Source organism: Chiloscyllium punctatum, chromosome 30 (assembly GCF_047496795.1).
Source record: "Chiloscyllium punctatum isolate Juve2018m chromosome 30, sChiPun1.3, whole genome shotgun sequence".
Taxonomy (NCBI): domain Eukaryota; kingdom Metazoa; phylum Chordata; class Chondrichthyes; order Orectolobiformes; family Hemiscylliidae; genus Chiloscyllium; species Chiloscyllium punctatum.
In genome coordinates this window covers 26768577-26795617 of record NC_092768.1, presented here as the reverse complement: position 1 = coordinate 26795617, position 27041 = coordinate 26768577, and the positions used below count along the sequence as shown (strand labels likewise).

General features: G+C 47.4%; 11 non-coding genes across 11 annotated transcripts; all 11 read left to right on the top strand.

The window, feature by feature from the left end:
- Positions 1 to 260: 260 nt before the first annotated feature.
- On the top strand, positions 261 to 331 carry trnag-ucc (transfer RNA glycine (anticodon UCC)). The gene has a single exon. It is a non-coding gene; the product is annotated as a tRNA-Gly (tRNA).
- Positions 332 to 1854: 1523 nt separating this feature from the next.
- trnag-ucc (transfer RNA glycine (anticodon UCC)) lies at positions 1855 to 1925 on the top strand. Its single transcript has one exon. It is a non-coding gene; the product is annotated as a tRNA-Gly (tRNA).
- Positions 1926 to 3448: 1523 nt separating this feature from the next.
- trnag-ucc (transfer RNA glycine (anticodon UCC)) lies at positions 3449 to 3519 on the top strand. The gene has a single exon. It is a non-coding gene; the product is annotated as a tRNA-Gly (tRNA).
- Positions 3520 to 5044: 1525 nt separating this feature from the next.
- trnag-ccc (transfer RNA glycine (anticodon CCC)) lies at positions 5045 to 5115 on the top strand. The gene has a single exon. It is a non-coding gene; the product is annotated as a tRNA-Gly (tRNA).
- Positions 5116 to 6640: 1525 nt separating this feature from the next.
- Positions 6641 to 6711, top strand: trnag-ccc (transfer RNA glycine (anticodon CCC)). Its single transcript has one exon. It is a non-coding gene; the product is annotated as a tRNA-Gly (tRNA).
- A 1525-nt stretch (positions 6712 to 8236) lies between these two features.
- trnag-ccc (transfer RNA glycine (anticodon CCC)) lies at positions 8237 to 8307 on the top strand. Its single transcript has one exon. It is a non-coding gene; the product is annotated as a tRNA-Gly (tRNA).
- Positions 8308 to 9832: 1525 nt separating this feature from the next.
- trnag-ccc (transfer RNA glycine (anticodon CCC)) lies at positions 9833 to 9903 on the top strand. Its single transcript has one exon. It is a non-coding gene; the product is annotated as a tRNA-Gly (tRNA).
- A 1516-nt stretch (positions 9904 to 11419) lies between these two features.
- On the top strand, positions 11420 to 11490 carry trnag-ccc (transfer RNA glycine (anticodon CCC)). The gene has a single exon. It is a non-coding gene; the product is annotated as a tRNA-Gly (tRNA).
- A 7182-nt stretch (positions 11491 to 18672) lies between these two features.
- On the top strand, positions 18673 to 18743 carry trnag-ccc (transfer RNA glycine (anticodon CCC)). Its single transcript has one exon. It is a non-coding gene; the product is annotated as a tRNA-Gly (tRNA).
- A 4698-nt stretch (positions 18744 to 23441) lies between these two features.
- trnag-ccc (transfer RNA glycine (anticodon CCC)) lies at positions 23442 to 23512 on the top strand. Its single transcript has one exon. It is a non-coding gene; the product is annotated as a tRNA-Gly (tRNA).
- Positions 23513 to 26615: 3103 nt separating this feature from the next.
- Positions 26616 to 26686, top strand: trnag-ccc (transfer RNA glycine (anticodon CCC)). The gene has a single exon. It is a non-coding gene; the product is annotated as a tRNA-Gly (tRNA).
- The last annotated feature ends 355 nt before the right edge of the window (positions 26687 to 27041 follow it).

Genomic DNA, 27041 nt, shown 5'->3' with positions numbered 1-27041 from the left:
CTAGTCGTATTATTTACTTTATATATTTTGAAATAAAGAAACAGCGTTCAGATAAAATTCAACTAGTCAAACAAACAGCGCTTCATTACGAGTTCCCTACTTGGTTTCTCGCTATATCAGCAATGGAGAAAGTCAGGGCTGCAGATGCTGGAGATTGGAGTCGGCATGCTGCGCCACAGGACAGAATATCAAGAATACCGGTTTAGTTTCCTGCTGGAGTTCAAACTGTAGTAAATTTCTAGCGGGGCCCGTCCACAGGTGCATTGGTGGTTCAGTGGTAGGATTCTCGCCTTCCACGCGGGTGGCCCGGGTTCGATTCCCGGCCAATGCATTACAGCGCCCTTTTTTTCAAATGCTGCACGGTGTAACAGAGTTCAGCCCGATGCGACGGGTCGATTTCGCCTGGCTGCGCCCTCACCGATGTCCTGCTGCGCGGTTAGCAGGGTATGTTCACTCAGCCTGTGGGGTGGGATGGGATCGTGTCGAAATCTCCGCTCCGCACGCTCCGTTTTTGAGTATTTTCACGGCGTAATCCATCGTTTCCTGGCATGAAGTAAGATCGACATAGTGAGATGACCGGCCGTGATCCCAGAATGATGGGCCAGCCTCCATACGCCGAATGAGAATGAGATGAGAGTGGTGCTGGAAAAGCACTGCCGGGGCAGGCAGCTTCCCAGGACCAGCAAAATCGATCTCTCGGGCAGGAGTCCTTCATCGGCAAGGGTACTGTCATATATCCAAACGTCATCAGTGACCTTCCTTCTCTCATATCGTCAGAAGTGGGCATTTTTATTCACGATTGCATCATGGTAGCACCACTGACAACTCCTCAGATACTGAAGCAGACCATACTAGGTTCAAATGCAGAAAGACAATGCCCTCTGACGAACGCAATCGTCTTTCTTTGTGCACGATGGGACTCCAACCAGTGGATAAACAAAGATTGTAAACCTACTCAGGTCTTCACGACAGAGCGTCATTGATGTTCTAGCATTGAATATCTTTGAATAATGAGTGGCACAGACAGAGTCAATAGCCCGAGTCATAGTTTGAAGATATCCGGAGGAAAGTATCGAGGAGACGTCAGAGGTAGGTTCTTTACGCAGAGAGTTGTGAATGCATGGAATGGGTTGCCAGCTGTGGTGGTGGAAGCAGAGTCATTGGGGTCATTTAAGGAACTGCTGGACGTGCACATGGAGAGCAGTGAGTTGAGGGTTGCGTAGGTTACATTACATTCGGATTGAACCTCGGCACAACATCGTGGGCCAAAGGGCCTGTTCTGTGCTGGACTTTTCTATGTTCTATTCGAGGCTGGATTGGAGAAATAGTTGGTATGCTTCCAAAACCAAGAGAGGGGCAGGAAAGTGAAGTTGATCATTAACTACAGCGAGCAGGCTTGATCTGTGGGCTATTCCTACCACCATCTCTATGTTCTTGTGTTTATAAACATGAGCTGTGCTGACTGTGTGCACATAACACGTTAATGTTATCATTAAAGTAGAACTCATTTCCATTTTAAGAATAGCGTTCTCCACTTGGTCAGGACCCATCTAGGCAAACTATAATTTGCAAGTAATAATTTTGAGCCTAGAATCCCAGTTGTATTATTGACTTTATATATTTTGAAATAAAAGACAGTGTTCAGATAAAATCAAACTAGTCAAACAAACCGCGCTTCGTTGCGATTTTCCTACTTGGGTTCTCGCCATATCAGCAATGGAGAAAGTCAGGGCTGCAGATGCTGGAGATTGGAGTCAGTTTGCTGCGCCATAGGACAGAATATCAAGAATACCGGTTTAGTTTCCTGCTGGAGTTCAAACTGTAGTAAATTTCTAGCGGGGCCCGTCCACAGGTGCATTGGTGGTTCAGTGGTAGAATTCTCGCCTTCCACGCGGGTGGCCCGGGTTCGATTCCCGGCCAATGCATTACAGCGCCCTTTTTTTCAAATGCTGCACGGTGTAACAGAGTTCAGCCCGATGCGACGGGTCGATTTCGCCTGGCTGCGCCCTCACCGATGTCCTGCTGCGCGGTTAGCAGGGTATGTTCACTCAGCCTGTGGGGTGGGATGGGATCGTGTCGAAATCTCCGCTCCGCACGCTCCGTTTTTGAGTATTTTCACGGCGTAATCCATCGTTTCCTGGCATGAAGTAAGATCGACATAGTGAGATGACCGGCCGTGATCCCAGAATGATGGGCCAGCCTCCATACGCCGAATGAGAATGAGATGAGAGTGGTGCTGGAAAAGCACTGCCGGGGCAGGCAGCATCCCAGGACCAGCAAAATCGATCTCTCGGGCAGGAGTCCTTCATCGGCAAGGGTACTGTCATATATCCAAACGTCATCAGTGACCTTCCTTCTCTCATATCGTCAGAAGTGGGCATTTTTATTCACGATTGCATCATGGTAGCACCACTGACAACTCCTCAGATACTGAAGCAGACCATACTAGGTTCAAATGCAGAAAGACAATGCCCTCTGACGAACGCAATCGTCTTTCTTTGTGCACGATGGGACTCCAACCAGTGGATAAACAAAGATTGTAAACCTACTCAGGTCTTCACGACAGAGCGTCATTGATGTTCTAGCATTGAATATCTTTGAATAATGAGTGGCACAGACAGAGTCAATAGCCCGAGTCATAGTTTGAAGATATCCGGAGGAAAGTATCGAGGAGACGTCAGAGGTAGGTTCTTTACGCAGAGAGTTGTGAATGCATGGAATGGGTTGCCAGCTGTGGTGGTGGAAGCAGAGTCATTGGGGTCATTTAAGGAACTGCTGGACGTGCACATGGAGAGCAGTGAGTTGAGGGTTGCGTAGGTTACATTACATTCGGATTGAACCTCGGCACAACATCGTGGGCCAAAGGGCCTGTTCTGTGCTGGACTTTTCTATGTTCTATTCGAGGCTGGATTGGAGAAATAGTTGGTATGCTTCCAAAACCAAGAGAGGGGCAGGAAAGTGAAGTTGATCATTAACTACAGCGAGCAGGCTTGATCTGTGGGCTATTCCTACCACCATCTCTATGTTCTTGTGTTCATAAACATGAGCTGTGCTGACTGTGTGCACATAACACGTTAATGTTATCATTAAAGTAGAACTCATTTCCATTTTAAGAATAGCGTTCTCCACTTGGTCAGGACCCATCTAGGCAAACTATAATTTGCAAGTAATAATTTTGAGCCTAGAATCCCAGTTGTATTATTGACTTTATATATTTTGAAATAAAAGACAGTGTTCAGATAAAATCAAACTAGTCAAACAAACCGCGCTTCGTTGCGATTTTCCTACTTGGGTTCTCGCCATATCAGCAATGGAGAAAGTCAGGGCTGCAGATGCTGGAGATTGGAGTCAGTTTGCTGCGCCACAGGACAGAATATCAAGAATACCGGTTTAGTTTCCTGCTGGAGTTCAAACTGTAGTAAATTTCTAGCGGGGCCCGTCCACAGGTGCATTGGTGGTTCAGTGGTAGAATTCTCGCCTTCCACGCGGGTGGCCCGGGTTCGATTCCCGGCCAATGCATTACAGCGCCCTTTTTTTCAAATGCTGCACGGTGTAACAGAGTTCAGCCCGATGCGACGGGTCCATTTCGCCTGGCTGCGCCCTCACCGATGTCCTGCTGCGCGGTTAGCAGGGTATGTTCACTCAGCCTGTGGGGTGGGATGGGATCGTGTCGAAATCTCCGCTCCGCACGCTCCGTTTTTGAGTATTTTCACGGCGTAATCCATCGTTTCCTGGCATGAAGTAAGATCGACATAGTGAGATGACCGGCCGTGATCCCAGAATGATGGGCCAGCCTCCATACGCCGAATGAGAATGAGATGAGAGTGGTGCTGGAAAAGCACTGCCGGGGCAGGCAGCATCCCAGGACCAGCAAAATCGATCTCTCGGGCAGGAGTCCTTCATCGGCAAGGGTACTGTCATATATCCAAACGTCATCAGTGACCTTCCTTCTCTCATATCGTCAGAAGTGGGCATTTTTATTCACGATTGCATCATGGTAGCACCACTGACAACTCCTCAGATACTGAAGCAGACCATACTAGGTTCAAATGCAGAAAGACAATGCCCTCTGACGAACGCAATCGTCTTTCTTTGTGCACGATGGGACTCCAACCAGTGGATAAACAAAGATTGTAAACCTACTCAGGTCTTCACGACAGAGCGTCATTGATGTTCTAGCATTGAATATCTTTGAATAATGAGTGGCACAGACAGAGTCAATAGCCCGAGTCATAGTTTGAAGATATCCGGAGGAAAGTATCGAGGAGACGTCAGAGGTAGGTTCTTTACGCAGAGAGTTGTGAATGCATGGAATGGGTTGCCAGCTGTGGTGGTGGAAGCAGAGTCATTGGGGTCATTTAAGGAACTGCTGGACGTGCACATGGAGAGCAGTGAGTTGAGGGTTGCGTAGGTTACATTACATTCGGATTGAACCTCGGCACAACATCGTGGGCCAAAGGGCCTGTTCTGTGCTGGACTTTTCTATGTTCTATTCGAGGCTGGATTGGAGAAATAGTTGGTATGCTTCCAAAACCAAGACAGGGGCAGGAAAGTGAAGTTGATCATTAACTACAGCGAGCAGGCTTGATCTGTGGGCTATTCCTACCACCATCTCTATGTTCTTGTGTTTATAAACATGAGCTGTGCTGACTGTGTGCACATAACACGTTAATGTTATCATTAAAGTAGAACTCATTTCCATTTTAAGAATAGCGTTCTCCACTTGGTCAGGACCCATCTAGGCAAACTATAATTTGCAAGTAATAATTTTGAGCCTAGAATCCCAGTTGTATTATTGACTTTATATATTTTGAAATAAAAGACAGTGTTCAGATAAAATCAAACTAGTCAAACAAACCGCGCTTCGTTGCGATTTTCCTACTTGGGTTCTCGCCATATCAGCAATGGAGAAAGTCAGGGCTGCAGATGCTGGAGATTGGAGTCAGTTTGCTGCGCCACAGGACAGAATATCAAGAATACCGGTTTTGTTTCCTGCTGGAGTTCAAACGGTAGGAAAGTTCTAGCGGGTGCGCCCTCGGCAGGTGCATTGGTGATTCAGTGGTAGAATTGTCGCCTCCCACGCGAGGGAGCCGGGTTCGAATTCCGGCCAATGCATTGCAGCGCCCTTTATTTCAAATGCTGCACGGTGTAACAGAGTTCAGCCCGATGCGACGGGTCCATTTCGCCTGGCTGCGCCCTCACCGATGTCCTGCTGCGCGGTTAGCAGGGTGTGTTCACTCAGCGTGTGGGGTGGGATGGGATCGTGTCGAAATCTCCGCTCCGCACGCTCCGTTTTTGAGTATTTTCACGGCATAATCCATCGGTTCCTGGCATTAAGTAAGATCGACATAGTGAGATGACCGGCCGTGATCCCAGAATGATGGGCCAGCCTCCATACGCCGAATGAGAATGAGATGAGAGTGGTGCTGGAAAAGCACTGCCGGGGCAGGCAGCATCCCAGGACCAGCAAAATCGATCTCTCGGGCAGGAGTCCTTCATCGGCAAGGGTACTGTCATATATCCAAACGTCATCAGTGACCTTCCTTCTCTCATATCGTCAGAAGTGGGCATTTTTATTCACGATTGCATCATGGTAGCACCACTGACAACTCCTCAGATACTGAAGCAGACCATACTAGGTTCAAATGCAGAAAGACAATGCCCTCTGACGAACGCAATCGTCTTTCTTTGTGCTCGATGGGACTCCAACCAGTGGATAAACAAAGATTGTAAACCTACTCAGGTCTTCACGACAGAGCGTCATTGATGTTCTAGCATTGAATATCTTTGAATAATGAGTGGCACAGACAGAGTCAATAGCCCGAGTCATAGTTTGAAGATATCCGGAGGAAAGTATCGAGGAGACGTCAGAGGTAGGTTCTTTACGCAGAGAGTTGTGAATGCATGGAATGGGTTGCCAGCTGTGGTGGTGGAAGCAGAGTCATTGGGGTCATTTAAGGAACTGCTGGACGTGCACATGGAGAGCAGTGAGTTGAGGGTTGCGTAGGTTACATTACATTCGGATTGAACCTCGGCACAACATCGTGGGCCAAAGGGCCTGTTCTGTGCTGGACTTTTCTATGTTCTATTCGAGGCTGGATTGGAGAAATAGTTGGTATGCTTCCAAAACCAAGAGAGGGGCAGGAAAGTGAAGTTGATCATTAACTACAGCGAGCAGGCTTGATCTGTGGGCTATTCCTACCACCATCTCTATGTTCTTGTGTTTATAAACATGAGCTGTGCTGACTGTGTGCACATAACACGTTAATGTTATCATTAAAGTAGAACTCATTTCCATTTTAAGAATAGCGTTCTCCACTTGGTCAGGACCCATCTAGGCAAACTATAATTTGCAAGTAATAATTTTGAGCCTAGAATCCCAGTTGTATTATTGACTTTATATATTTTGAAATAAAAGACAGTGTTCAGATAAAATCAAACTAGTCAAACAAACCGCGCTTCGTTGCGATTTTCCTACTTGGGTTCTCGCCATATCAGCAATGGAGAAAGTCAGGGCTGCAGATGCTGGAGATTGGAGTCAGTTTGCTGCGCCACAGGACAGAATATCAAGAATACCGGTTTTGTTTCCTGCTGGAGTTCAAACGGTAGGAAAGTTCTAGCGGGTACGCCCTCGGCAGGTGCATTGGTGATTCAGTGGTAGAATTGTCGCCTCCCACGCGAGGGAGCCGGGTTCGAATTCCGGCCAATGCATTGCAGCGCCCTTTATTTCAAATGCTGCACGGTGTAACAGAGTTCAGCCCGATGCGACGGGTCCATTTCGCCTGGCTGCGCCCTCACCGATGTCCTGCTGCGCGGTTAGCAGGGTGTGTTCACTCAGCGTGTGGGGTGGGATGGGATCGTGTCGAAATCTCCGCTCCGCACGCTCCGTTTTTGAGTATTTTCACGGCGTAATCCATCGGTTCCTGGCATTAAGTAAGATCGACATAGTGAGATGACCGGCCGTGATCCCAGAATGATGGGCCAGACTCCATACGCCGAATGAGAATGAGATGAGAGTGGTGCTGGAAAAGCACTGCCGGGGCAGGCAGCATCCCAGGACCAGCAAAATCGATCTCTCGGGCAGGAGTCCTTCATCGGCAAGGGTACTGTCATATATCCAAACGTCATCAGTGACCTTCCTTCTCTCATATAGTCAGAAGTGGGCATTTTTGTTCACGATTGCAACATGGTAGCACCACTGACAACTCCTCAGATACTGAAGCAGACCATACTAGGTTCAAATGCAGAAAGCCAATGCCCTCTGACGAACGCAATCGTCTTTCTTTGTGCTCGATGGGACTCCAACCAGTGGATAAACAAAGATTGTAAACCTACTCAGGTCTTCACGACAGAGCGTCATTGATGTTCTAGCATTGAATATCTTTGAATAATGAGTGGCACAGACAGAGTCAATAGCCCGAGTCATAGTTTGAAGATATCCGGAGGAAAGTATCGAGGAGACGTCAGAGGTAGGTTCTTTACGCAGAGAGTTGTGAATGCATGGAATGGGTTGCCAGCTGTGGTGGTGGAAGCAGAGTCATTGGGGTCATTTAAGGAACTGCTGGACGTGCACATGGAGAGCAGTGAGTTGAGGGTTGCGTAGGTTACATTACATTAGGATTGAACCTCGGCACAACATCGTGGGCCAAAGGGCCTGTTCTGTGCTGGACTTTTCTATGTTCTATTCGAGGCTGGATTGGAGAAATAGTTGGTATGCTTCCAAAACCAAGACAGGGGCAGGAAAGTGAAGTTGATCATTAACTACAGCGAGCAGGCTTGATCTGTGGGCTATTCCTACCACCACCTCTATGTTCTTGTGTTTATAAACATGAGCTGTGCTGACTGTGTGCACATAACACGTTAATGTTATCATTAAAGTAGAACTCATTTCCATTTTAAGAATAGCGTTCTCCACTTGGTCAGGACCCATCTAGGCAAACTATAATTTGCAAGTAATAATTTTGAGCCTAGAATCCCAGTTGTATTATTGACTTTATATATTTTGAAATAAAAGACAGTGTTCAGATAAAATCAAACTAGTCAAACAAACCGCGCTTCGTTGCGATTTTCCTACTTGGGTTCTCGCCATATCAGCAATGGAGAAAGTCAGGGCTGCAGATGCTGGAGATTGGAGTCAGTTTGCTGCGCCACAGGACAGAATATCAAGAATACCGGTTTTGTTTCCTGCTGGAGTTCAAACGGTAGGAAAGTTCTAGCGGGTACGCCCTCGGCAGGTGCATTGGTGATTCAGTGGTAGAATTGTCGCCTCCCACGCGAGGGAGCCGGGTTCGAATTCCGGCCAATGCATTGCAGCGCCCTTTATTTCAAATGCTGCACGGTGTAACAGAGTTCAGCCCGATGCGACGGGTCCATTTCGCCTGGCTGCGCCCTCACCGATGTCCTGCTGCGCGGTTAGCAGGGTGTGTTCACTCAGCGTGTGGGGTGGGATGGGATCGTGTCGAAATCTCCGCTCCGCACGCTCCGTTTTTGAGTATTTTCACGGCGTAATCCATCGGTTCCTGGCATTAAGTAAGATCGACATAGTGAGATGACCGGCCGTGATCCCAGAATGATGGGCCAGACTCCATACGCCGAATGAGAATGAGATGAGAGTGGTGCTGGAAAAGCACTGCCGGGGCAGGCAGCATCCCAGGACCAGCAAAATCGATCTCTCGGGCAGGAGTCCTTCATCGGCAAGGGTACTGTCATATATCCAAACGTCATCAGTGACCTTCCTTCTCTCATATAGTCAGAAGTGGGCATTTTTGTTCACGATTGCAACATGGTAGCACCACTGACAACTCCTCAGATACTGAAGCAGACCATACTAGGTTCAAATGCAGAAAGCCAATGCCCTCTGACGAACGCAATCGTCTTTCTTTGTGCTCGATGGGACTCCAACCAGTGGATAAACAAAGATTGTAAACCTACTCAGGTCTTCACGACAGAGCGTCATTGATGTTCTAGCATTGAATATCTTTGAATAATGAGTGGCACAGACAGAGTCAATAGCCCGAGTCATAGTTTGAAGATATCCGGAGGAAAGTATCGAGGAGACGTCAGAGGTAGGTTCTTTACGCAGAGAGTTGTGAATGCATGGAATGGGTTGCCAGCTGTGGTGGTGGAAGCAGAGTCATTGGGGTCATTTAAGGAACTGCTGGACGTGCACATGGAGAGCAGTGAGTTGAGGGTTGCGTAGGTTACATTACATTAGGATTGAACCTCGGCACAACATCGTGGGCCAAAGGGCCTGTTCTGTGCTGGACTTTTCTATGTTCTATTCGAGGCTGGATTGGAGAAATAGTTGGTATGCTTCCAAAACCAAGAGAGGGGCAGGAAAGTGAAGTTGATCATTAACTACAGCGAGCAGGCTTGATCTGTGGGCTATTCCTACCACCATCTCTGTGTTCTTGTGTTTATAAACATGAGCTGTGCTGACTGTGTGCACATAACACGTTAATGTTATCATTAAAGTAGAACTCATTTCCATTTTAAGAATAGCGTTCTCCACTTGGTCAGGACCCATCTAGGCAAACTATAATTTGCAAGTAATAATTTTGAGCCTAGAATCCCAGTTGTATTATTTACTTTATATATTTTGAAATAAAAGACAGTGTTCAGATAAAATCAAACTAGTCAAACAAACCGCGCTTCGTTGCGATTTTCCTACTTGGGTTCTCGCCATATCAGCAATGGAGAAAGTCAGGGCTGCAGATGCTGGAGATTGGAGTCAGTTTGCTGCGCCACAGGACAGAATATCAAGAATACCGGTTTTGTTTCCTGCTGGAGTTCAAACGGTAGGAAAGTTCTAGCGGGTAGGCCTTCGGCAGGTGCATTGGTGGTTCAGTGGTAGAATTCTCGCCTCCCACGCGAGGGAGCCGGGTTCGATTCCCGGCCAATGCATTGCAGCGCCCTTTATTTCAAATGCCGCACGGTGTAACAGAGTTCAGCCCGATGCGACGGGTCCATTTCGCCTGGCTGCGCCCTCACCGATGTCCTGCTGCGCGGTTAGCAGGGTGTGTTCACTCAGCGTGTGGGGTGGGATGGGATTGTGTCGAAATCTCCGCTCCATTTTTGAGTATTTTCACGGCGTAATCCATCGTTTCCTGGCATTAAGTAAGATCGACATAGTGAGATGACCGGCCGTGATCCCAGAATGATGGGCCAGACTCCATACGCCGAATGAGAATGAGATGAGAGTGGTGCTGGAAAAGCACTGCCGGGGCAGACAGCATCCCAGGACCAGCAAAATCGATCTCTCGGGCAGGAGTCCTTCATCGGCAAGGGTACTGTCATATATCCAAACGTCATCAGTGACCTTCCTTCTCTCATATAGTCAGAAGTGGGCATTTTTGTTCACGATTGCAACATGGTAGCACCACTGACAACTCCTCAGATACTGAAGCAGACCATACTAGGTTCAAATGCAGAAAGCCAATGCCCTCTGACGAACGCAATCGTCTTTCTTTGTGCTCGATGGGACTCCAACCAGTGGATAAACAAAGATTGTAAACCTACTCAGGTCTTCACGACAGAGCGTCATTGATGTTCTAGCATTGAATATCTTTGAATAATGAGTGGCACAGACAGAGTCAATAGCCCGAGTCATAGTTTGAAGATATTCGGAGGAAAGTATCGAGGAGACGTCAGAGGTAGGTTCTTTACGCAGAGAGTTGTGAATGCATGGAATGGGTTGCCAGCTGTGGTGGTGGAAGCAGAGTCATTGGGGTCATTTAAGGAACTGCTGGACGTGCACATGGAGAGCAGTGAGTTGAGGGTTGCGTAGGTTACATTACATTAGGATTGAACCTCGGCACAACATCGTGGGCCAAAGGACCTGTTCTGTGCTGGACTTTTCTATGTTCTATTCGAGGCTGGATTGGAGAAATAGTTGGTATGCTTCCAAAACCAAGAGAGGGGCAGGAAAGTGAAGTTGATCATTAACTACAGCGAGCAGGCTTGATCTGTGGGCTATTCCTACCACCATCTCTATGTTCTTGTGTTTATAAACATGAGCTGTGCTGACTGTGTGCACATAACACGTTAATGTTATCATTAAAGTAGAACTCATTTCCATTTTAAGAATAGCGTTCTCCACTTGGTCAGGACCCATCTAGGCAAACTATAATTTGCAAGTAATAATTTTGAGCCTAGAATCCCAGTTGTATTATTGACTTTATATATTTTGAAATAAAAGACAGTGTTCAGATAAAATCAAACTAGTCAAACAAACCGCGCTTCGTTGCGATTTTCCTACTTGGGTTCTCGCCATATCAGCAATGGAGAAAGTCAGGGCTGCAGATGCTGGAGATTGGAGTCAGTTTGCTGCGCCACAGGACAGAATATCAAGAATACCGGTTTTGTTTCCTGCTGGAGTTCAAACGGTAGGAAAGTTCTAGCGGGTACGCCGTCGGCAGGTGCATTGGTGGTTCAGTGGTAGAATTCTCGCCTCCCACGCGAGTGAGCCGGGTTCTATTCCCGGCCAATGCATTGCAACGCCCTTTATTTCAAATGCTGCACGGTGTAACAGAGTTCAGCCCGATGCGACGGGTCCATTTCGCCTGGCTGCGCCCTCACCGATGTCCTGCGGCGCGGTACGCAGGGTGTGTTCACTCAGCGTGTGGGGTGGGATGGGATCGTGTCGAAATCTCCGCTCCGCACGCTCCGTTTTTGAGTATTTTCACGGCGTAATCCATCGTTTCCTGGCATTAAGTAAGATCGACATAGTGAGATGACCGGCCGTGATCCCAGAATGATGGGCCAGACTCCATACGCCGAATGAGAATGAGATGAGAGTGGTGCTGGAAAAGCACTGCCGGGGCAGGAAGCATCCCAGGACCAGCAAAATCGATCTCTTGGGCAGGAGTCCTTCATCGGCAAGGGTACTGTCATATATCCAAACGTCATCAGTGACCTTCCTTCTCTCAAATAGTCAGAAGTGGGCATTTTTGTTCACGATTGCAACATGGTAGCACCACTGACAACTCCTCAGATACTGAAGCAGACCATACTAGGTTCAAATGCAGAAAGCCAATGCCCTCTGACGAACGCAATCGTCTTTCTTTGTGCTCGATGGGACTCCAACCAGTGGATAAACAAAGATTGTAAACCTACTCAGGTCTTCACGACAGAGCGTCATTGATGTTCTAGCATTGAATATCTTTGAATAATGAGTGGCACAGACAGAGTCAATAGCCCGAGTCATAGTTTGAAGATATCCGGAGGAAAGTATCGAGGAGACCTCAGAGGTAGGTTCTTTACGCAGAGAGTTGTGAATGCATGGAATGGGTTGCCAGCTGTGTTGGTGGAAGCAGAGTCATTGGGGTCATTTAAGGAACTGCTGGACGTGCACATGGAGAGCAGTGAGTTGAGGGTTGCGTAGGTTACATTACATTAGGATTGAACCTCGGCACAACATCGTGGGCCAAACGGCCTGTTCTGTGCTGGACTTTTCTATGTTCTATTCGAGGCTGGATTGGAGAAATAGTTGGTATGCTTCCAAAACCAAGAGAGGGGCAGGAAAGTGAAGTTGATCATTAACTACAGCGAGCAGGCTTGATCTGTGGGCTATTCCTACCACCATCTCTATGTTCTTGTGTTTATAAACATGAGCTGTGCTGACTGTGTGCACATAACACGTTAATGTTATCATTAAAGTAGAAATCATTTCCATTTTAAGAATAGCGTTCTCCACTTGGTCAGGACCCATCTAGGCAAACTATAATTTGCAAGTAATAATTTTGAGCCTAGAATCCCAGTTGTATTATTTACTTTATATATTTTGAAATAAAAGACAGTGTTCAGATAAAATCAAACTAGTCAAACAAACCGCGCTTCGTTGCGATTTTCCTACTTGGGTTCTCGCCATATCAGCAATGGAGAAAGTCAGGGCTGCAGATGCTGGAGATTGGAGTCAGTTTGCTGCGCCACAGGACAGAATATCAAGAATACCGGTTTTGTTTCATGCTGGAGTTCAAACGGTAGGAAAGTTCTAGCGGGTAGGCCGTCGGCAGGTGCATTGGTGTTTCAGTGATAGAATTCTCGCCTCCCACGCGAGGGAGCCGGGTTCCATTCCCGGCCAATGCATTGCAGCGCCCTTTATTTCAAATGCTGCACGGTGTAACAGAGTTCAGCCCGATGCGACGGGTCCATTTCGCCTGGCTGCGCCCTCACCGATGTCCTGCGGCGCGGTTAGCAGGGTGTGTTCACTCAGCGTGTGGGGTGGGATGGGATCGTGTCGAAATCTCCGCTCCGCACGCTCCGTTTTTGAGTATTTTCACGGCGTAATCCATCGTTTCCTGGCATTAAGTAAGATCGACATAGTGAGATGACCGGCCGTGATCCCAGAATGATGGGCCAGACTCCATACGCCGAATGAGAATGAGATGAGAGTGGTGCTGGAAAAGCACTGCCGGGGCAGGCAGCATCCCAGGACCAGCAAAATCGATCTCTCGGGCAGGAGTCCTTCATCGGCAAGGGTACTGTCATATATCCAAACGTCATCAGTGACCTTCCTTCTCTCATATAGTCAGAAGTGGGCATTTTTGTTCACGATTGCAACATGGTAGCACCACTGACAACTCCTCAGATACTGAAGCAGACCATACTAGGTTCAAATGCAGAAAGCCAATGCCCTCTGACGAACGCAATCGTCTTTCTTTGTGCTCGATGGGACTCCAACCAGTGGATAAACAAAGATTGTAAACCTACTCAGGTCTTCACGACAGAGCGTCATTGATGTTCTAGCATTGAATATCTTTGAATAATGAGTGGCACAGACAGAGTCAATAGCCCGAGTCATAGTTTGAAGATATCCGGAGGAAAGTATCGAGGAGACGTCAGAGGTAGGTTCTTTACGCAGAGAGTTGTGAATGCATGGAATGGGTTGCCAGCTGTGGTGGTGGAAACAGAGTCATTGGGGTCATTTAAGGAACTGCTGGACGTGCACATGGAGAGCAGTGAGTTGAGGGTTGCGTAGGTTTCATTACATTAGGATTGAACCTCGGCACAACATCGTGGGCCAAAGGGCCTGTTCTGTGCTGGACTTTTCTATGTTCTATTCGAGGCTGGATTGGAGAAATAGTTGGTATGCTTCCAAAACCAAGAGAGGGGCAGGAAAGTGAAGTTGATCATTAACTACAGCGAGCAGGCTTGATCTGTGGGCTATTCCTACCACCATCTCTATGTTCTTGTGTTTATAAACATGAGCTGTGCTGACTGTGTGCACATAACACGTTAATGTTATCATTAAAGTAGAACTCATTTCCATTTTAAGAATAGCGTTCTCCACTTGGTCAGGACCCATCTAGGCAAACTATAATTTGCAAGTAATAATTTTGAGCCTAGAATCCCAGTTGTATTATTTACTTTATATATTTTGAAATAAAAGACAGTGTTCAGATAAAATCAAACTAGTCAAACAAACCGCGCTTCGTTGCGATTTTCCTACTTGGGTTCTCGCTCAGGAATCTTGATAAAGAGGTTGAGTAAAGAGATTACACCACAGTTGAAGAGGGTGAAGACATGACTGCTCAGCTGGTTCAGTGCGCTACGTGTTTGATGTGGCAAGTCAATGACTCTGGTGTGTCTGGCTCGTATATGTGTGGAAAGTGTGCGCACATTCAGCAATTGACCGAGCATATTGCAGCACTGACGAAAGAACTCGAAGACCTTAGGCTCATCCGAGAGAACGAGATCTTTCTGGACAAGACCTTCAGTGATGTTATTACACCAATCATGCCAGAAGAGTGCAGAAGAGTGCAGACGATGAGGAAGGCAGAGAGGAGACAGGTGCAAGAGACGCCGGGAGAAGTACCTGTCAGGAACAAGTTGAAGCTTTTGGAAACAGTAGAGTCTGATGACACTACCAGTTCGCAAGGCGGCCATGTTTGTCCATCAAAAGTTGCCGCAGAAGCAGAGCGGAAGAGTCGGACATCACATAGAGCCGTGGTAATAGGGGACTCCATCGTGAGAGGAACTGACCGGGGTTTTTGTGGCAGCAGACGGGATTTAAGGATGGTGTGTTGCTTTCCTGGTGCTAGAGTGAAAGACATCGCGGACAGAGTGCAGGACATCCTCAAGGACGAGGGTGAAGAGCCCGAGGTGGTGGTACACGTCGGCACAAATGATGTCGGGAAGAAGAGGAGGAACATACTACAGCGAGACTTCGCAGAACTAGGAAGAAGGCTAAAAAGCAGGACGTCCAAGGTGGTTATCTCCAGTTTGCTTCCAGTTCCTCGGGCTAGTGTGGCCAGAAACCAGGAGATAATGGACTTGAACGTGTGGTTGGGGAACTGGTGCAGGAAGCAAGGTTTCAAGTTCTTGGATCACTGGGGTATATTTTATGGTAACCATAAATTCTACAAGAGAGATGGCTTGCACCTTAATAGAACAGGGATCGGCATTCTGGCAGGCAGGTTTTCTGCTGCAACACCGCTACATTTAAACTAAGTAGCGGGGGGGAGGGGACAAGCTGGATGTTTAAAAAGGAAATTGAAGGGGTAGTTAGAACAAGAGAAGTCAAGAAAGACAACTGTATCAAGGAGGCAGAAAACTGGAAAAGGCATCATGCTGTAAAGTTGAGTGAAATAAGGGTTGAGGGGAAGGGTGAGAGCAGTAACAAATTAAAAATTCTATATATGAATGCACGAAGCATTAGACACAAGGTGGATGAGCTTGAGGCTCTTTTGGAAATTGGCAGATACGATATTGTGGGGACAACTGAGACGTGGCTTCATGGGGACAGGGCCTGGGAAATGAATATTCAAGGCTACATGTGTTATTGTAAGGATAGACTGACGGGCAGAGGGGGTGGGGTGGCCTTGTTGGTAAGGGAGGATATTCAGTCCCTTGCGCGGGCGGACCTAGAGTCAGGGGATGTAGAGTCAGTGTGGATAGAGCTTCGAAACACTAAGGGTAAAAAGACCCTCATGGGAGTCATCTACAGGCCCCCAAACAGTAGTCTGGATGTTGGAGGTAAGTTGAATCAGGAGCTGAAATTGGCTTGTCGCAAAGATGTTACTACAGTTGTTATGGGGGATTTTAACATGCAGGTAGACTGGGAGAATCAGGATGGTATCGGGCCTCAAGAAAGAGACTTTGTGGAGTGCCTCAGAGATGGATTTTTAGTGCAGCTGGTGCTGGAGCCGACCAGGGATAAGGCGATTCTGGATCTGGTATTGTGTAACGAACCAGAATTGGTCAGTGACCTCGAAGTGAAGGAGCCGTTGGGAAGTAGTGACCATAATACAATAAGCTTCAATCTGCAATTTGAGAGGGAGTGGGTACAATCTGAAGTGACAATATTCCAGTTGAATAAAGGGAAATATGGAGCTATGAGGGAGCAACTGGCCAAAGTTCAATGGTATAATACCTTAACAGGGAAGACCGTGGAGGAACAATGGCAGATATTTCTGTGTATAATGCAGAAGATGCAGGATCAGTTCATTCCTAAAAGGAAGAAAGATCCCAGGAGGAGACATGGGCGGCCGTGGCTGACAAGGGAAGTAAAGAAGCATATAAGGTTAAAAGAGAAAAAGTATAACTTAGCGAAGATAAGCGGGAAAACGGAGGACTGGGAAGCTTTTAAAGAACAACAGAGGATTAGTAAGAAGGAAATACGCAGAGAAAAAATGAGGTACGAAGGTAAACTGGCCAAGAATATAAAGGAGGATAGTAAAAGCTTTTTTAGGTATGTCCAAGGCAAAAAAATGGTTAGGACAAAAATTGGGCCCTTGAAGACAGAAGCAGGGGAATATATTACTGGGAACGAAGAAATGGCAGAGGAATTAAATGAGTACTTCAGATCTGTGTTCACTGGGGAAGACACAAGCAATCTCCCTGAGGTAACAGTGGCTGAAGGACCTGAACTTAAGGGAATTTCTATTTGCCAGGATTTGGTGTTGGAGAGACTGTTAGGTCTGAAGGTTGATAAGTCTCCGGGACCTGATGGCCTGCATCCCAGGGTACTGAAGGAGGTGGCTCGGGAAATCGTGGATGCGCTGGTGATTATTTTCCAAAGTTCAATAGAATCGGGGTTGGTTCCTGAGGATTGGAGGGCGGCTAATGTTGTGCCACTTTTTAAGAAGGGTGGGCGGGAGAAAGCAGGAAATTATAGACCAGTTAGTCTGACCTCAGTGGTGGGAAAGATGCTGGAGTCTATTATAAAGGATGAAATTACGGCACATCTGGATAATAGTAACAGGATAGGACAGAGTCAGCATGGATTTATGAAGGGGAAATCATGCTTGACTAATCTTCTTGAATTTTTTGAGGATGTAACTCGGAAGATGGACGAGGGAGATCCAGTGGATGTAGTGTACCTGGACTTTCAGAAAGCTTTTGATAAAGTCCCACACAAGAGGTTAGTGAGTAAAATTAGGGCGCACGGGATTGGGGGCAAAGTACTAGATTGGATAGAGAATTGGTTGGCTAATAGGAAACAAAGGGTAGTGATTAACGGCTCCATTTCGAAATGGCAGGCAGTGACCAGTGGGGTACCGCAGGGATCCGTGCTGGGACCGCAGCTTTTTACAATATATGTAAATGATATAGAAGATGGTATCAGCAATAACATTAGCAAATTTGCTGATGACACAAAGCTAGGTGGTAGGGTAAAATGTGATGAGGATGTTAGGGGATTACAGGGTGACCTGGACAAGTTAGGTGAGTGGGCAGATGCATGGCAGATGCAGTTTAATGTGGATAAATGTCTGGTTATCCACTTTGGTGGCAAGAACAGGAAGGCAGATTACTACCTCAATGGTATCAAATTAGGTAAAGGGGCTGTTCAGAGAGATCTGGGTGTTCTTGTCCACCAGTCAATGAAGGCAAGCATGCAGGTACAGCAGGTTGTGAAGAAGGCTAATAGCATGCTGGCCTTCATAACAAGAGGGATTGAGTATAGAAGCAAAGAGGTGCTTCTGCAGCTGTACAGGGCCCTGGTGAGACCACACCTGGAGTACTGTGTACAGTTCTGGTCTCCAAATTTGAGGAAAGACATTCTGGCTATTGAGGGAGTGCAGCGTAGGTTCACGAGGTCAATCCCTGGAATGGCAGGATTGCCTTACACGGAAAGACTGAAGCGACTGGGCTTGTATACCCTTGAGTTTAGAAGACTGAGAGGGGATCTGATTGAAACGTATAGGCTTATGAAAGGATTGGACACTCTGGCAGGAGGGAACATATTTCCGTTGATGGGGGAGTGCCGAACCAGAGGACACAACTTAAAAATACGGGGTAGACCATTTAGGACAGAGATGAGGAGAAACTACTTCACCCAGAGAGTGGTGGCTGTGTGGAATGCTCTGCCCCAGAGGGCAGTGGAGGCCCAGTCTCTGGATTCTTTTAAGAAAGAATTGGATAGAGCTCTTAAAGATAGTGGAGTCAAGGGGTACGGAGATAAGGCTGGAACAGGATACTAATTAGGAATGATCAGCCATGATCATATTGAATGGCGGTGCAGGCTCGAAGGGCAGAATGGCCTACTCCTGCATCTATTGTCTATTGTCTATTGTCTATTGTCATATCAGCAATGGAGAAAGTCAGGGCTGCAGATGCTGGAGATTGGAGTCAGTTTGCTGCGCCACAGGACAGAATATCAAGAATACCGGTTTTGTTTCCTGCTGGAGTTCAAACGGTAGGAGAGTTCTAGCGGGTCCGCCGGCGGCAGGTGCATTGGTGGTTCAGTGGTAGAATTCTCGCCTCCCACGCGAGGGAGCCGGGTTCGATTCCCGGCCAATGCATTGCAGCGCCCTTTATTTCAAATGCTGCACGGTGTAACAGAGTTCAGCCCGATGCGACGGGTCCATTTCGCCTGGCTGCGCCCTCACCGATGTCCTGCGGCGCGGTACGCAGGGTGTGTTCACTCAGCGTGTGGGGTGGGATGGGATCGTGTCGAAATCTCCGCTCCGCACGCTCCGTTTTTGAGTATTTTCACGGCGTAATCCATCGTTTCCTGGCATTAAGTAAGATCGACATAGTGAGATGACCGGCCGTGATCCCAGAATGATGGGCCAGACTCCATACGCCGAATGAGAATGAGATGAGAGTGGTGCTGGAAAAGCACTGCCGGGGCAGGCAGCATCCCAGGACCAGCAAAATCGATCTCTCGGGCAGGAGTCCTTCATCGGCAAGGGTACTGTCATATATCCAAACGTCATCAGTGACCTTCCTTCTCTCATATAGTCAGAAGTGGGCATTTTTGTTCACGATTGCAACATGGTAGCACCACTGACAACTCCTCAGATACTGAAGCAGACCATACTAGGTTCAAATGCAGAAAGCCAATGCCCTCTGACGAACGCAATCGTCTTTCTTTGTGCTCGATGGGACTCCAACCAGTGGATAAACAAAGATTGTAAACCTACTCAGGTCTTCACGACAGAGCGTCATTGATGTTCTAGCATTGAATATCTTTGAATAATGAGTGGCACAGACAGAGTCAATAGCCCGAGTCATAGTTTGAAGATATCCGGAGGAAAGTATCGAGGAGACGTCAGAGGTAGGTTCTTTACGCAGAGAGTTGTGAATGCATGGAATGGGTTGCCAGCTGTGGTGGTGGAAGCAGAGTCATTGGGGTCATTTAAGGAACTGCTGGACGTGCACATGGAGAGCAGTGAGTTGAGGGTTGCGTAGGTTACATTACATTAGGATTGAACCTCGGCACAACATCGTGGGCCAAAGGGCCTGTTCTGTGCTGGACTTTTCTATGTTCTATTCGAGGCTGGATTGGAGAAATAGTTGGTATGCTTCCAAAACCAAGAGAGGGGCAGGAAAGTGAAGTTGATCATTAACTACAGCGAGCAGGCTTGATCTGTGGGCTATTCCTACCACCATCTCTATGTTCTTGTGTTTATAAACATGAGCTGTGCTGACTGTGTGCACATAACACGTTAATGTTATCATTAAAGTAGAACTCATTTCCATTTTAAGAATAGCGTTCTCCACTTGGTCAGGACCCATCTAGGCAAACTATAATTTGCAAGTAATAATTTTGAGCCTAGAATCCCAGTTGTATTATTTACTTTATATATTTTGAAATAAAAGACAGTGTTCAGATAAAATCAAACTAGTCAAACAAACCGCGCTTCGTTGCGATTTTCCTACTTGGGTTCTCGCCATATCAGCAATGGAGAAAGTCAGGGCTGCAGATGCTGGAGATTGGAGTCAGTTTGCTGCGCCACAGGACAGAATATCAAGAATACCGGTTTTGTTTCCTGCTGGAGTTCAAACGGTAGGAAAGTTCTAGCGGGTACGCCGTTGGCAGGTGCATTGGTGGTTCAGTGGTAGAATTCTCGCCTCCCACGCCAGGGAGCCGGGTTCCATTCCCAGCCAATGCATTGCAACGCCCTTTATTTCAAATGCTGCACGGTGTAACAGAGTTCAGCCCGATGCGACGGGTCCATTTCGCCTGGCTGCGCCCTCACTGATGTCCTGCGGCGCGGTTAGCAGGGTGTGTTCACTCAGCGTGTGGGGTGGGATGGGATCGTGTCGAAATCTCCGCTCCGTTTTTGAGTATTTTCACGGCGTAATCCATCGTTTCTTGGCATTAAGTAAGATCGACATAGTGAGATGACCGGCCGTGATCCCAGAATGATGGGCCAGACTCCATACGCCGAATGAGAATGAGATGAGAGTGGTGCTGGAAAAGCACTGCCGGGGCAGGCAGCATCCCAGGACCAGCAAAATCGATCTCTCGGGCAGGAGTCCTTCATCGGCAAGGGTACTGTCATATATCCAAACGTCATCAGTGACCTTCCTTCTCTCATATAGTCAGAAGTGGGCATTTTTGTTCACGATTGCAACATGGTAGCACCACTGACAACTCCTCAGATACTGAAGCAGACCATACTAGGTTCAAATGCAGAAAGCCAATGCCCTCTGACGAACGCAATCGTCTTTCTTTGTGCTCGATGGGACTCCAACCAGTGGATAAACAAAGATTGTAAACCTACTCAGGTCTTCACGACAGAGCGTCATTGATGTTCTAGCATTGAATATCTTTGAATAATGAGTGGCACAGACAGAGTCAATAGCCCGAGTCATAGTTTGAAGATATCCGGAGGAAAGTATCGAGGAGACGTCAGAGGTAGGTTCTTTACGCAGAGAGTTGTGAATGCATGGAATGGGTTGCCAGCTGTGGTGGTGGAAGCAGAGTCATTGGGGTCATTTAAGGAACTGCTGGACGTGCACATGGAGAGCAGTGAGTTGAGGGTTGCGTAGGTTACATTACATTAGGATTGAACCTCGGCACAACATCGTGGGCCAAAGGGCCTGTTCTGTGCTGGACTTTTCTATGTTCTATTCGAGGCTGGATTGGAGAAATAGTTGGTATGCTTCCAAAACCAAGAGAGGGGCAGGAAAGTGAAGTTGATCATTAACTACAGCGAGCAGGCTTGATCTGTGGGCTATTCCTACCACCATCTCTATGTTCTTGTGTTTATAAACATGAGCTGTGCTGACTGTGTGCACATAACACGTTAATGTTATCATTAAAGTAGAACTCATTTCCATTTTAAGAATAGCGTTCTCCACTTGGTCAGGACCCATCTAGGCAAACTATAATTTGCAAGTAATAATTTTGAGCCTAGAATCCCAGTTGTATTATTTACTTTATATATTTTGAAATAAAAGACAGTGTTCAGATAAAATCAAACGAGTCAAACAAACCGCGCTTCGTTGCGATTTTCCTACTTGGGTTCTCGCCATATCAGCAATGGAGAAAGTCAGGGCTGCAGATGCTGGAGATTGGAGTCAGTTTGCTGCGCCACAGGACAGAATATCAAGAATACCGGTTTTGTTTCCTGCTGGAGTTCAAACGGTAGGAAAGTTCTAGCGGGTACGCCGTTGGCAGGTGCATTGGTGGTTCAGTGGTAGAATTCTCGCCTCCCACGCCAGGGAGCCGGGTTCCATTCCCAGCCAATGCATTGCAACGCCCTTTATTTCAAATGCTGCACGGTGTAACAGAGTTCAGCCCGATGCGACGGGTCCATTTCGCCTGGCTGCGCCCTCACCGATGTCCTGCGGCGCGGTTAGCAGGGTGTGTTCACTCAGCGTGTGGGGTGGGATGGGATCGTGTCGAAATCTCCGCTCCGTTTTTGAGTATTTTCACGGCGTAATCCATCGTTTCTTGGCATTAAGTAAGATCGACATAGTGAGATGACCGGCCGTGATCCCAGAATGATGGGCCAGACTCCATACGCCGAATGAGAATGAGATGAGAGTGGTGCTGGAAAAGCACTGCCGGGGCAGGCAGCATCCCAGGACCAGCAAAATCGATCTCTCGGGCAGGAGTCCTTCATCGGCAAGGGTACTGTCATATATCCAAACGTCATCAGTGACCTTCCTTCTCTCATATAGTCAGAAGTGGGCATTTTTGTTCACGATTGCAACATGGTAGCACCACTGACAACTCCTCAGATACTGAAGCAGACCATACTAGGTTCAAATGCAGAAAGCCAATGCCCTCTGACGAACGCAATCGTCTTTCTTTGTGCTCGATGGGACTCCAACCAGTGGATAAACAAAGATTGTAAACCTACTCAGGTCTTCACGACAGAGCGTCATTGATGTTCTAGCATTGAATATCTTTGAATAATGAGTGGCACAGACAGAGTCAATAGCCCGAGTCATAGTTTGAAGATATCCGGAGGAAAGTATCGAGGAGACGTCAGAGGTAGGTTCTTTACGCAGAGAGTTGTGAATGCATGGAGTGGGTTGCCAGCTGTGGTGGTGGAAGCAGAGTCATTGGGGTCATTTAAGGAACTGCTGGACGTGCACATGGAGAGCAGTGAGTTGAAGGTTGCGTAGGTTACATTACATTAGGATTGAACCTCGGCACAACATCGTGGGCCAAAGGGCTTGTTCTGTGTTGGACTTTTCTATGTTCTATTCGAGGCTGGATTGGAGAAATAGTTGGTATGCTTCCAAAACCAAGAGAGGGGCAGGAAAGTGAAGTTGATCATTAACTACAGCGAGCAGGCTTGATCTGTGGCTATTCCTACCACCAACTCTATGTTCTTGTGTTTATAAACATGAGCTGTGCTGACTGTGTGCACATAACACGTTAATGTTATCATTAAAGTAGAACTCATTTCCATTTTAAGAATAGCGTTCTCCACTTGGTCAGGACCCATCTAGGCAAACTATAATTTGCAAGTAATAATTTTGAGCCTAGAATCCTAGTTGTATTATTTACTTTATATATTTTGAAATAAAAGACAGTGTTCAGATAAAATCAAACTAGTCAAACAAACCGCGCTTCGTTGCGATTTTCCTACTTGGGTTCTCGCCATATCAGCAATGGAGAAAGTCAGGGCTGCAGATGCTGGAGATTGGAGTCAGTTTGCTGCGCCACAGGACAGAATATCAAGAATACCGGTTTTGTTTCCTGCTGGAGTTCAAACGGTAGGAAAGTTCTAGGGGGTACGCCGTCGGCAGGTGCATTGGTGGTTCAGTGGTAGAATTCTCGCCTCCCACGCGAGGGAGCCGGGTTCGATTCCCGGCCAATGCATTGCAGCGCCCTTTATTTCAAATGCTGCACGGTGTAACAGAGTTCAGCCCGATGCGACGGGTCCATTTCGCCTGGCTGCGCCCTCACCGATGTCCTGCGGCGCGGTTAGCAGGGTGTGTAAACTCAGCGTGTGGGGTGGGATGGGATCGTGTCGAAATGCACGCTCGGTTTTTGAGTATTTTCACGGCGTAATCCATCGTTTCCTGGCATTAAGTAAGATCGACATAGTGAGATGACCGGCCGTGATCCCAGAATGATGGGTCAGACTCCATACGCCGAATGAGAATGAGATGAGAGTGGTGCTGGAAAAGCACTGCCGGGGCAGGCAGCATCCCAGGACCAGCAAAATCGATCTCTCGGGCAGGAGTCCTTCATCGGCAAGGGTACTGTCATATATCCAAACGTCATCAGTGACTTTCCTTCTCTCATATAGTCAGAAGTGGGCATTTTTGTTCACGATTGCAACATGGTAGCACCACTGACAACTCCTCAGATACGGAAGCAGACCATACTAGGTTCAAATGCAGAAAGCCAATGCCCTCTGACGAACGCAATCGTCTTTCTTTGTGCTCGATGGGACTCCAACCAGTGGATAAACAAAGATTGTAAACCTACTCATGTCTTCACGACAGAGCGTCATTGATGTTCTAGCATTGAATATCTTTGAATAATGAGTGGCACAGACAGAGTCAATAGCCCGAGTCATAGTTTGAAGATATCCGGAGGAAAGTATCGAGGAGACGTCAGAGGTAGGTTCTTTACGCAGAGAGTTGTGAATGCATGGAATGGGTTGCCAGCTGTGGTGGTGGAAGCAGAGTCATTGGGGTCATTTAAGAAACTGCTGGACGTGCACATGGAGAGCAGTGAGTTGAGGGTTGCGTAGGTTACATTACATTAGGATTGAACCTCGGCACAACATCGTGGGCCAAAGGGCCTGTTCTGTGCTGGACTTTTCTATGTTCTATTCGAGGCTGGATTGGAGAAATAGTTGGTATGCTTCCAAAACCAAGAGAGGGGCAGGAAAGTGAAGTTGATCATTAACTACAGCGAGCAGGCTTGATCTGTGGGCTATTCCTACCACCATCTCTATGTTCTTGTGTTTATAAACATGAGCTGTGCTGACTGTGTGCACATAACACGTTAATGTTATCATTAAAGTAGAACTCATTTCCATTTTAAGAATAGCGTTCTCCACTTGGTCAGGACCCATCTAGGCAAACTATAATTTGCAAGTAATAATTTTGAGCCTAGAATCCCAGTTGTATTATTTACTTTATATATTTTGAAATAAAAGACAGTGTTCAGATAAAATCAAACTAGTCAAACAAACCGCGCTTCGTTGCGATTTTCCTACTTGGGTTCTCGCCATATCAGCAATGGAGAAAGTCAGGGCTGCAGATGCTGGAGATTGGAGTCAGTTTGCTGCGCCACAGGACAGAATATCAAGAATACCGGTTTTGTTTCCTGCTGGAGTTCAAACGGTAGGAAAGTTCTAGCGGGTACGCCGTTGGCAGGTGCATTGGTGGTTCAGTGGTAGAATTCTCGCCTCCCACGCCAGGAAGCCGGGTTCCATTCCCAGCCAATGCATTGCAACGCCCTTTATTTCAAATGCTGCACGGTGTAACAGAGTTCAGCCCGATGCGACGGGTCCATTTCGCCTGGCTGCGCCCTCACCGATGTCCTGCGGTGCGGTTAGCAGGGTGTGTTCACTCAGCGTGTGGGGTGGGATGGGATCGTGTCGAAATCTCCGCTCCGTTTTTGAGTATTTTCACGGCGTAATCCATCGTTTCCTGGCATTAAGTAAGATCGACATAGTGAGATGACCGGCCGTGATCCCAGAATGATGGGCCAGACTCCATACGCCGAATGAGAATGAGATGAGAGTGGTGCTGGAAAAGCACTGCCGGGGCAGGCAGCATCCCAGGACCAGCAAAATCGATCTCTCGGGCAGGAGTTCTTCATCGGCAAGGGTACTGTCATATATCCAAACGTCATCAGTGACTTTCCTTCTCTCATATAGTCAGAAGTGGGCATTTTTGTTCACGATTGCAACATGGTAGCACCACTGACAACTCCTCAGATACTGAAGCAGACCATACTAGGTTCAAATGCAGAAAGCCAATGCCCTCTGACGAACGCAATCGTCTTTCTTTGTGCTCGATGGGACTCCAACCAGTGGATAAACAAAGATTGTAAACCTACTCAGGTCTTCACGACAGAGCGTCATTGATGTTCTAGCATTGAATATCTTTGAATAATGAGTGGCACAGACAGAGTCAATAGCCCGAGTCATAGTTTGAAGATATCCGGAGGAAAGTATCGAGGAGACGTCAGAGGTAGGTTCTTTACGCAGAGAGTTGTGAATGCATGGAATGGGTTGCCAGCTGTGGTGGTGGAAACAGAGTCATTGGGGTCATTTAAGGAACTGCTGGACGTGCACATGGAGAGCAGTGAGTTGAGGGTTGCGTAGGTTTCATTACATTAGGATTGAACCTCGGCACAACATCGTGGGCCAAAGGGCCTGTTCTGTGCTGGACTTTTCTATGTTCTATTCGAGGCTGGATTGGAGAAATAGTTGGTATGCTTCCAAAACCAAGAGAGGGGCAGGAAAGTGAAGTTGATCATTAACTACAGCGAGCAGGCTTGATCTGTGGGCTATTCCTACCACCATCTCTATGTTCTTGTGTTTATAAACATGAGCTGTGCTGACTGTGTGCACATAACACGTTAATGTTATCATTAAAGTAGAACTCATTTCCATTTTAAGAATAGCGTTCTCCACTTGGTCAGGACCCATCTAGGCAAACTATAATTTGCAAGTAATAATTTTGAGCCTAGAATCCCAGTTGTATTATTTACTTTATATATTTTGAAATAAAAGACAGTGTTCAGATAAAATCAAACTAGTCAAACAAACCGCGCTTCGTTGCGATTTTCCTACTTGGGTTCTCGCCATATCAGCAATGGAGAAAGTCAGGGCTGCAGATGCTGGAGATTGGAGTCAGTTTGCTGCGCCACAGGACAGAATATCAAGAATACCGGTTTTGTTTCCTGCTGGAGTTCAAACGGTAGGAAAGTTCTAGTGGGTACACCGTCGGCAGGTGCATTGGTGGTTCAGTGGTAGAATTCTCGCCTCCCACGCGCGTGAGCCGCGTTCGATTCCCGGCCAATGCATTGCAGCGCCCTTTATTTCAAATGCTGCACGGTGTAACAGAGTTCAGCCCGATGCGACGGGTCCATTTCGCCTGGCTGCGCCCTCACCGATGTCCTGCGGCGCGGTACGCAGGGTGTGTTCACTCAGCGTGTGGGGTGGGATGGGATCGTGTCGAAATCTCCGCTCCGCACGCTCCGTTTTTGAGTATTTTCACGGCGTAATCCATCGTTTCCTGGCATTAAGTAAGATCGACATAGTGAGATGACCGGCCGTGATCCCAGAATGATGGGCCAGACTCCATACGCCGAATGAGAATGAGATGAGAGTGGTGCTGGAAAAGCACTGCCGGGGCAGGCAGCATCCCAGGACCAGCAA